At 60.9% G+C, this 10735-nt stretch overlaps 1 long non-coding RNA gene across 1 annotated transcript; it reads right to left on the minus strand.

Annotated features, from left to right (window-relative positions):
• Positions 1 to 9560, minus strand: LOC140903621 (uncharacterized). Its single transcript, XR_012156308.1, has 2 exons — positions 9452 to 9560; positions 1 to 2570 (listed from the first exon to the last, which is right to left on the minus strand). It is a non-coding gene; the product is annotated as an uncharacterized lncRNA (long non-coding RNA).
• Between the last annotated feature and the right edge of the window lie 1175 nt (positions 9561 to 10735).

Consider the following 10735-nt stretch of genomic DNA (forward strand, 5'->3'; position numbering starts at 1 on the left):
TATAATGAAAACTGGTTTAATAAACAGCGACTCAAACAGGAAACAGTAACTCATAGGACCCCCAGCAAAACAATATACAAAGGGCATACAGGTACAGGTTGGCATGACAAACTGACTTAAAGTCAAGGTCCCAAACCCATAAGGACAAAGGGGAATTTACAGGGTAAGGTACAGAGGTACACAGCATACCACATCAGGTTCAGAGGAATGGACCCACGACAGAGGACATCATGGATGGAATACATCAGGACAGCAAGGTGAGGACACAGGAGTTCAGGATACAGGTAAGATTGGAATCAATCAGGAACTGATAGCTGGAACTATGGAGTTTGGATCTTCTTCTGTGGTCTTCTGTAGATCCCTCAAAGTCTTGGCTAGGACATGTACTGCACTGCCACTGGGAGGGACAGCCTCTCCTCTTGGGTGCAGCAGTCTTTTATGCTCTCCTGATACTAGGCAGAAAACAGGCCATGTGACCCTTGCTCTTTCCTGCTGTAGAGAGAAAAAGGTGCCAATTTTCTCAAGAAGAAGGTCACCAACATGGTGGACAAACAACAACTCCTTACAAACAAAATGGCGAAGTGTCTAAACAAAATGGAACTTGTAGTTTTTCCCCTACAGGAGAGGCCTGAGTAAAGGGAAAGGGACATTTCAGCAAAGGCCTGGAGAAGATGGCTGAGTAACACCAGAACAGCACAGGGTTTTTTGGCTTTCTGGAATCTCTGAGCCAGAGTGTGTGGAGTGACAAGAAATCCTGGGGGGTGTGGCTGGAAAGAGAGCAGAAAGCCAGACAGCCACTGTTTTTACCACTTCATTGGCAGAACTGAAATTGGCCCCTGGAAAGGGAACCTTGTTTTAAACTGTGGTGGGGAGCGGTTCAGGTGCCCTGTGGAGAGGGGAAACTGAGACAGAGCCACTGCAGCACCAAGGCAAGCCATGAGGGGGTACTTGGGAGGTAGCCAGCCCTATTCCAGCATCCTTCTGCAGGATCAAGGCAAGCAGATCTGATGGGGCTGTGAAACAAGCAGAAACAAGACACGAACCCGGGTCTCCCCTACCCTCCAACACCACCTCCTTCTTCCATCCCAAAGCTGGGTCACCCAGCTCTGAAAATGGGGCCCCTGGTGATGCTGTGGGGGAGAGCTGTGGGCAGTAGGGGCAGGGCTAATCTGGGGTTAGTAGATGGTGTACGGGCCTAGAAGCCAGGACCCTGGTTTCATAGAATCATAGAATATCAGGGTTGGAAGGGATCTCAGGAGGTCATCTAGTCCAACCCCTTCTCAAAGCAGGACCAATACCCAACGAAATCATCCCAGCCAGGGCTTTGTCAAGCCTGACCTTAAAAACCGCTAAGGAAGGAGAGTCCATCACCTCCCTAGGTAACCCATTCCAGTGCTTCACCACCCTCCTAGTGAAAAAGTTTTTCCTAATATCCAACCTAAACCTCCCCCACTGCAACTTGAGACCATTACTCCTTGTTCTGTCACCTGCTACCACTGAGAACAGCCTAGAGCCATCCTCTTTGGAATCTGCTTTCAGGTAGTTAAAACAGCTATCAAATCCCCCCTCATTCTTCTCTTCCGTAGACTAAACATCCCCAGTTCCCTCAGCCTCTCCTCATAAGTAATGTGTTCCAGTCCCCTAATCATTTTTGTTGCCCTCCGCTGGACTCTTTCCAATTTGTCCACATCCTTCTTGTAGTGTGGGGCCCAAAACTGGACACAGTGCTCCAGATGAGGCCTCACCAGTGTCCAATAGAGGGGAACGATCACGTCCCTCGATCTGCTGGCAATGCCCCTACATATACATCCCAAAATGCCATTAGCCTTCTTGGCAACAAGGGCACACTGTTGACTCATATCCAGCTTCTCGTCCACTGTAACCCCTAGGTCCTTTTCTGCAGAACTGCTGCCTAGCCATTCGGTCCCTAGTCTGTAGTGGTGCATGGGATTCTTCCATCCTAAGTGCAGGACTCTGCATTTATCCTTGTTGAACCTCATCAGATTTCTTTTGGCCTAATCCTCTAATTTTTCTAGGTCCCTCTGTATCCTATCCCTACCCTCCAGCGTATCTACCTCTCCTCCCAGTTTAGTGTCCTCTGCAAACTTGCTGAGGGTGCAATCTACACCATCCTCCAGATCATTAATGAAGATATTGAATAAAACTGGCCCCAGGACCGATCCTTGGGGCACTCTGCTTGATACCGGCTGCCAACTAGACACGGAGCCATTGATCACTACCCGTTGAGCCCGACGATCTAGCCAGCTTTCTATCCACTTTATAATCCATTCACCAGCCCATACTTCTTTAACTTGCTGGCAAGAATACTGTGGGAGTCCATATCAAAAGCTTTGCTAAAGTCAAGGAATAACATGTCCACCGCTTTCCCCTCATCCACAGAGCCAGTTATCTCGTCATAAAAGGCAATTAGGTTAGTCAGGCATGACTTGCCCTTGGTGAATCCATGCTGACTGTTCCTGATCACTTTCCTCTCCTCAAACTGCTTCAGAATTGATTCCTTGAGGACCTGCTCCATGATTTTTCCAGGGACTGAGGTGAGGCTGACTGGCCTGTAGTAAAAAGTAAAAAAGAATCACCTCTGTAAAATCAGGATGGTAACTACCTTAGAGGGTAATTAGATTCAAAACATAGAGAATCCCTCTAGGCAAAACCTTAAGTTACAAAAAGCCACACAGACAGGAATATCCATTCTATTCAGCACAGCTTAATTTCTCAGCCATTTAAATAAATCATAATCTAACGCATACCTAGCTAGATTACTTACTAAATTCTAAGACTCCATTCCTGTTCTGTCCCCGGCAAAAACATCACACAGACTGTCATAAATATAAAGACAAGGGTAAACCCCTTTAAAATCCCTTCTGGCCAGAGGAAAAATCCTCTCACCTGTAAAGGGTTAAGAAGCTAAAGGTAACCTCGCTGGCACCTGACCAAAATGACCAATGAGGAGACAAGATACTTTCGAAAGCTGGGAGGAGGGAGAGAAACAAAGGGTCTGTGTCTGTCTGTATGCTGCTTTTGCCGGGGATAGAACAGGAATGGAGTCTTAGAATTTAGTAAGTAATCTAGCTAGGTATGGCCTGGTCTACACTAGGACTTTAGGTCGAATTTAGCAGCGTTAAATCGATGTAAACCTGCACCTGTCCACACGATGAAGCCCTTTATTTCGACTTAAAGGGCTCTTAAAATCGATTTCCTTACTCCACCCCTGACAAGTGGATTAGCGCTTAAATCGGCCTTGCCGGGTCAAATTTGGGGTACTGTGGACACAATTTGACGGTATTGGCCTCCGGGAGTTATCCCAGAGTGCTCCATTGTGACTGCTCTGGACAGCACTCTCAACTCAGATGCACGATTGTTTGCCGTTGCTCTGATGCAGGGAGGGGAGACTGACGATATGACTTACAGGGTTGGCTTACAGGGAGCTAAAATCAACAAAGGGGGTGGCTTTACATCAAGGCTTTACATTTCAGGCAGGAATTCACGGAGGGTTCCAATAAGAAATGGTGCACCTAAGTTACTGTTCTTATTGGAACAAGGAGGTTAGTCTGGCCTCTGATTGATACATGGCTAGATTTACCTCGCTGCACCTTCTCTGTGAGCGACTGCAGTGTGACCTAGAGGAATGAGTCCCCTAGACGGGGGCGGGGGGGGGTTTGCAAATGAGTACAAAACAAATCTGGTCTATTTCTTGTTTTGATACACTCCATCTATCTTTTACATCTTTGGCTGGCAGCAGACAGTGCAGAAGGACTGCATGCCATCCACATCTCATGGCTGCTCGGCAGAAGATGGTACAATAGGACTGCTAGCCATCCTCATCTCTTGCCTGCCCGGCATAAGATGATGCAATAGGACTACTAGCAATCCGTATCACCTGCCTGCTCACCATAAGATGGTTCAATAGGACTGACTGCAGGACTAAAGAGAATGACTTGATCAAGTCACTCCAGATTTAGTCCCTGCGCCCATGTCTGCCCAGGCGCTCCTGATCAACCTCACACAGGCAACCAGGAGCACCTCGGACATGATGATGACGGCTACCTGTCCTATTGCACCATCTGCTGCCACAAGGCAATGGGTTGCTGCTGCTGTAGCAATGCAGTACCACGTCTGCCAGCACCCAGGAGACATATGGTGACGGTGAGCTGAGCAGGATCCATGCTTGCTGTGGTATGGCGTCTGCACAGGTAACTCAGGAAAAAAGGCGCAAAACAATTGTCTGCCCTTGCTTTCACGGAGGGAGGGAGGGAACGGGGGCCTGACGATATGTACCCAGAACCACCCGCGACAATGGTTTAGCCCCGTCAGGCATTGGGATCTCAACCCAGAATTCCAATGGGCAGCGGAGACTGCGGGAACTGTTGGATAGCTACCCACAATGCAACGCTCCGGAAGTCGACTCTAGCCTCGGTACTGTGGAAGCACTCCACCGAGTTAATGCACTTAATGCACTTAGAGCATTTTCTGTGGGGACACACACACTCGAATATATAAAACCGATTTCTAAAAAACCGACTTCTATAAATTCGACCTAATTTTATAGTGTAGACATACCCTGAGAAAAGAACTGTGCTGAATAGACTGACTATTTCTGTCTGTGAACCTTTTTTGTAACTTAAGGTTTTGCCTAGAGGGATTCTCTATGTTTTGAATCTAATTACCCTCTAAGGTATCTACCATCCTGATTTTACAGAGGTGATTCCTTTACTTCTATTAAAAGTCTTCTTGTAAAAAAACTGAATGCTTTTTCATTGTTCTCAGATCCAAGGGTTTGGGTCTGTGGTCACCTATGCAAATTGGTGAGGATTTTTACCAAACCTTCCCCAGGAAGTGGGGTGCAAGGGTTGGGAGGATTTTGGGGGGAAAGACGTGTCCAAACTACGTTTCCCAGTAAACCCAGTTAAAGTTTGCTGGTGGCAGTGGAAATTCCAAGGGCAAAGGGTAAAATAAATTTGTACCTTGGGGAAGTTTTAACCTAAGCTGGTAAAAGTAAGCTTAGGAGGTTTTCATGCAGGTCCCCACATCTGTACCCTAGAGTTCAGAGTGGGGGAGGAACCTTGACACAGACAGACACAGACCCTTTTGTTTTTCTCCCTCCTCCCAGCTTTTGAAAGTATCTTGTCTCCTCATTGGTCATTTTGGTCAGGTTCCAGCGAGGTTATCCTAGCTTCTTAACCCTTTACAGGTGAAAGGGTTTTTCCTCTGGCTAGGAGGGATTTTAAAGGTGTTTACCTTTTTAAAGGTGTGTAAAGGTGTTTACCCTTCCCTTTATATTTATGACAGCAGGCAACTCCGAAGCTAGCATCCCAGCCCCCTCGCGTGTCGCTTCTGCCAACACAGCTTGTCCACCCCACCCCTGCACATAGGGCAGAATCAGCTCCATGTTAGAGTTGGGGAAACTGAGGCATAGAAAGGGTACTAGAGAGGGCTGGGTATATAACCCAGGAGTCCTGGCTCCCAGCCCCCCTGCTCTAACCCACCAGACCCCACTCCCCTCATAGAGCTGGGGAGAGAAACCAGGAGTTCTGGCTCCCAACCCCTGCCACATTCTACCCACATGCGGAGGGGGGGCACTTCCCCTTTGACCTGCATTTACCCCTGGGGTACTCATGGGTGTGGGGGAGGGGCTGAGCAGAATCTCCAGGGGCTGTAATTAAGCTCATGGGTGAGAAGAGCCCTTGATTATATTTCCATTTAAAAGAGCACTAATGACACTTCCCTTCCCTTCCCTGCACCTTGGCCCAGCCCTGCCCTCACACAGAGCCGATGCCTGTGCCTGGTGCAGCTAAGTGTGGGGGGTGGTCAGGTGAGATCCCTGTCTCAGGGAAGGTATGTATGGGGGGAGCGGGGATCCAGATGGCGCTCCCGAGCCCCCACGAATCTCTCCCAGCCTGTGCAGGGCTGGCCCCAGGGTGGCACTAGGGGGCACTGTGCTGCAGGGGGCGGGGTGAAGGGGGCGCTCTTCCCCGGCAGGCAGGGCCAGTCCCAGGGCGGCGCGAGGGGGCTCTGTGGGGCAGGGAGCGGGGCGGGGGACCCAGGAGGGGGCGCTCTCCCCCAGCAGGCAGGGCCGGTCCCAGGGCGGCGCTAGGGGCCTCAGCAGGGGGCGGGGTGGGGGACACAGCAGGGGGCGCTCTCCCCCGACAGGCAGGGCCGGTCGCAGGAGCGCTAGGGGGCTCAGCAGGGGGCAGGGCGGGGGCCTCAGCAGGGGGCGCTCTCCCTCGACAGGCGGGGCCGGTCGCAGGGGCGCTAGGGGGCTCAGCAGGGGGCGGGGGGCGCAGCAGGGGGCGCTCTCCCCCGACAGGCAGGGCCGGTCGCAGGGGCGCTAGGGGGCTCAGCAGGGGGCGGGGCAGGGACCCGGCAGGGGGCGCTCTCCCCCGACAGGCAGGGCTCGGCTGGGTCGGCGCGAGGGGGCTCTGCGGGGCAGGGGGCGGGGGACCCAGCAGGGGGCGCTCTCCCCCAGCAGGCAGGGCCGGTCCCAGGGCGGCGCGAGGGGTCTCTGCGGGGCAGGGGGCAGGGGGCGCAGCAGGGGGCGCTCTCCCCCGACAGGCAGGGCCGGTCCCAGGGCGGCGCGAGGGGGCTCTGTGGGGCAGGGGGCGGGGGGCCCAGCAGGGGGCGCTCTCCCCCGACAGGCAGGGCCGGTCGCAGGGCGGCGCGAGGGGGCTCTGCGGGGCAGGGGGCGGGGGGCGCAGCAGGGGGCGCTCTCCCCCGACAGGCAGGGCCGGTCGCAGGGCGGCGCGAGGGGGCTCTGCGGGGCAGGGGGCGCAGCAGGGGGCGCTCTCCCCCGACAGGCAGGGCTCGGCTGGGTCGGCGCGAGGGGGCTCTGCGGGGCAGGGGGCGGGGGGCCCAGCAGGGGGCGCTCTCCCCCAGCAGGCAGGGCCGGTCCCAGGGCGGCGCGAGGGGGCTCTGCGGGGCAGGGGGCGGGGGGCGCAGCAGGGGGCGCTCTCCCCCGACAGGCAGGGCTCGGCTGGGTCGGCGCGAGGGGGCTCTGCGGGGCAGGGGGCGGGGGGCCCAGCAGGGGGCGCTCTCCCCCAGCAGGCAGGGCCGGTCCCAGGGCGGCGCGAGGGATTCTGCGGGGCAGGGGGCGGGGGGCCCAGCAGGGGGCGCTCTCCCCCGACAGGCAGGGCTGGTCGCAGGGCGGCGCGAGGGGGCTCTGCGGGGCAGGGGGCGGGGGGCGCAGCAGGGGGCGCTCTCCCCCGACAGGCAGGGCTCGGCTGGGTCGGCGCGAGGGGGCTCTGCGGGGCAGGGGGCCCAGCAGGGGGCGCTCTCCCCCAGCAGGCAGGGCCGGTCCCAGGGCGGCGCGAGGGGGCTCTGCGGGGCAGGGGGCGGGGGGGCGCAGCAGGGGGCGCTCTCCCCCGACAGGCAGGGCCGGTCCCAGGGCGGCGCGAGGAGGCTCTGCGGGGCAGGGGGCGGGGGGCGCAGCAGGGGGCGCTCTCCCCCGACAGGCAGGGCCGGTCGCAGGGCGGCGCGAGGGGGCTCAGCAGGGGGCGGGGCGGGGGACCCAGCAGGGGGCGCTCTCCCCCGGCAGGCAGGGCCGGTCCCAGGGCGGCGTGAGGGGGCTCTGCGGGGCAGGGGGCGGGGGGCCCAGCAGGGGGCGCTCTCCCCCGACAGGCAGGGCCGGTCCCAGGGCGGCGCGAGGGGGCTCTGCGGGGCAGGGGGCGGGGGACCCAGCAGGGGGCGCTCTCCCCCGACAGGCAGGGCTCGGCTGGGTCGGCGCGAGGGGGCTCTGCGGGGCAGGGGGCGGGGGGCCCAGCAGGGGGCGCTCTCCCCCAGCAGGCAGGGCCGGTCCCAGGGCGGCGCGAGGGGGCTCTGCGGGGCAGGGGGCGGGGGGCGCAGCAGGGGGCGCTCTCCCCCGACAGGCAGGGCCGGTCCCAGGGCGGCGCGAGGGGGCTCTGCGGGGCAGGGGGCGGGGGGCGCAGCAGGGGGCGCTCTCCCCCGACAGGCAGGGCCGGTCGCAGGGCGGCGCGAGGGGGCTCTGCGGGGCAGGGGGCGGGGGGCCCAGCAGGGGGCGCTCTCCCCCGACAGGCAGGGCCGGTCCCAGGGCGGCGCGAGGGGGCTCTGCGGGGCGGGGGGCGCAGCAGGGGGCGCTCTCCCCCAGCAGGCAGGGCCGGTCGCAGGGCGGCGCGAGGGGGCTCTGCGGGGCAGGGGGCGGAGGGCCCAGCAGGGGGCGCTCTCCCCCAGCAGGCAGGGCCGGTCGCAGGGCGGCGCGAGGGGGCTCTGCGGGGCAGGGGGCGGAGGGCCCAGCAGGGGGCGCTCTCCCCCGACAGGCAGGGCTCGGCTCGGTCGGCGCGAGGGGGCTCTGCGGGGCAGGGGGCGGGGGGCGCAGCAGGGGGCGCTCTCCCCCAGCAGGCAGGGCTCGGCTGGGTCGGCGCGAGGGGGCTCTGCGGGGCAGGGGGCGGGGGGCCCAGCAGGGGGCGCTCTCCCCCGACAGGCAGGGCCGGTCGCAGGGGCGCTAGGGGGCTCAGCAGGGGGCGGGGCAGGGACCCGGCAGGGGGCGCTCTCCCCCAGCAGGCAGGGCCGGTCGCAGGGCGGCGCGAGGGGGCTCTGCGGGGCAGGGGGCGGAGCAGGGGGCGCTCTCCCCCGACAGGCAGGGCCGGTCCCAGGGCAGCGCGAGGGGGCTCAGCAGGGGGCGGGGCGGGGGACCCAGCAGGGGGCGCTCTCCCCCGACAGGCAGGGCCGGTCCCAGGGCGGCGCGAGGGGGCTCTGCGGGGCAGGGGGCGGAGCAGGGGGCGCTCTCCCCCAGCAGGCAGGGCCGGTCCCAGGGCGGCGCGAGGGGGCTCTGCGGGGCAGGGGGCGGGGGGCCCAGCAGGGGGCGCTCTCCCCCGACAGGCAGGGCTCGGCTGGGTCGGCGCGAGGGGGCTCTGCGGGGCAGGGGGCGGGGGGCGCAGCAGGGGGCGCTCTCCCCCAGCAGGCAGGGCCGGTCGCAGGGCGGCGCGAGGGGGCTCTGCGGGGCAGGGGGCGGAGCAGGGGGCGCTCTCCCCCGACAGGCAGGGCTCGGCTGGGTCGGCCGTAGTCCCAGCTGCTCCCCCAGTCCGTGCGGCGGGTGCGCGCAGCGAGTGGTGCTTCACGCCGCATTGTGGGCCGTCAGCTAACGAGCCCTGACTAACGACCGCTGCCGGGGGCTGCGCCCATGGGCTGCGGGTGCCCCCTGCCGTGGCGTTCGTTGTGCTGAGCCAGGGGTTGCGGAAGAGGGGCAGCCTTCGCCAGATCTGCGCTCGAGCCGCGTGGGGAGATGGGCTGCGGGGCATTGGGGCTCCGCACACCGCCTGCCTCTCAGATAACGGGAATCGGGAGCCGGGCACGACAAGGCCGCAGTCTCAGTCGGGGGGTTCCGGGCACTCCTCCATGTGCACTCCTCCTCCGCCTCCGCCCTCCCCTGGCTGTCCCTGGGCGGTGAAGGGGGGTCCTGGGGAGAGACCATCATCCAGACCTTGACGGGCGTGAGGAATGAATCCCACAGGGAATTTGAGGAGCTTCTCGCCTTCTTCCCCCGCCCTCCAATCAGCTGCCTGACTGGGCAAGATTGACAGCTTGTACTAGTCCCACCCTCCTCTTCCCGCCTCATCCTCCTGCTTGTCCAATCCGGCGCCTCTCTCGTTAGGATTGACAGGTCTGCTTCCCATCCCAGTCTCTCCTCCAAGCTCCGCTCACCAACTGTCAGAGAAGCGGCGAGCGCTCGCTGCGCCCCCTCGCCCCGCCCCGCCCCAACCGCCAGTCAAGCGGCGCGCGCTCCTTCACCCGGGCAGTTTCTCATTGGCTCCCTAACGGGCTCGCGCGCCTCTCGAGAGCGTCCGTTGCGCGGCGGGCGGGGGAGACCCGAGGGGCGAGTTGGAGTGGAGCGTGCGGGGCAGGGCTGAGGGAAGGGGCAGATGTGAAGGCGTGGGGGGCATAGCGGAGGAGTGAGGGGAGTGGCAGGATGAAAGAGGGAGTAGCTTGGGGAGATGGGAGGGGCAGGTGGAAAGGGTAGCTGTGGGAGCAGGAGGAGGGGCAGATTTCAGAGGGATGGATGTGGGGGGGAGGGCAAGTGAGGAGAGGGGGCAGGTGGGGAGGGGGCAATGTGAAGGGACAGGTGGAAAGGGTAGCTGGGAGGGAGGTGGGGAGGTGGGCAGGTCAGGGGAGGGGCAGATGTGATGGGAAGGGGAAGGGGAAGTGTGTGAGGGGAGGGGGCAGGTGGAAAGAGTAGCTGGGGGGAGGTGGGCAGGTGAGGGAAGGGGTAAGTGGGAAGGGGAGGGAAGGACAGGTAGGGGAGGAGAAGGGGCAGCTGGGAGTAGGTGTGGGAGTGACAGATGTCAAGTGTGGGGAGAGGCAGTTAGTGGAGCAGCAGGTAGGAAGCAGCTGGGGGAGAGGGCAAATGGGAAGGGTGTGGAGGGGAGGGGGACGGTTGTGAGTGGAAGGGAACAGGGGGTAGGGGTGCGTGTGAGGTGAGGGGAGAGGGTGGGTGCAGGAGAGGAGGGATGGGAGAAGGTGTCAAGTGCAGGAGAGGGCAGGAGCTAATGAGAGGGAGTTAGGTGGCAAGTAAAAGAGTGTGGGGCCAACGTGTGGTAGGGGCGGGGCAGGTGGAAGTTGGAGGATGGGTGGAAAAGGGGGCAAGTGAGCAGCTGGGGTGGGGAGGAAGGGGACAAGTGTGAGGTGGGGAAGGTGTGTGTGGGGCAGGTGGGTTGGGGTGTGGTTGGGGAGGGGGGCAGCTGAAAACAGGTAACAGCCATTAAGGGGC

The sequence above is a fragment of the Lepidochelys kempii genome, chromosome 26 (assembly GCF_965140265.1).
Source record: "Lepidochelys kempii isolate rLepKem1 chromosome 26, rLepKem1.hap2, whole genome shotgun sequence".
Classification (NCBI taxonomy): Eukaryota; Metazoa; Chordata; order Testudines; family Cheloniidae; genus Lepidochelys; species Lepidochelys kempii.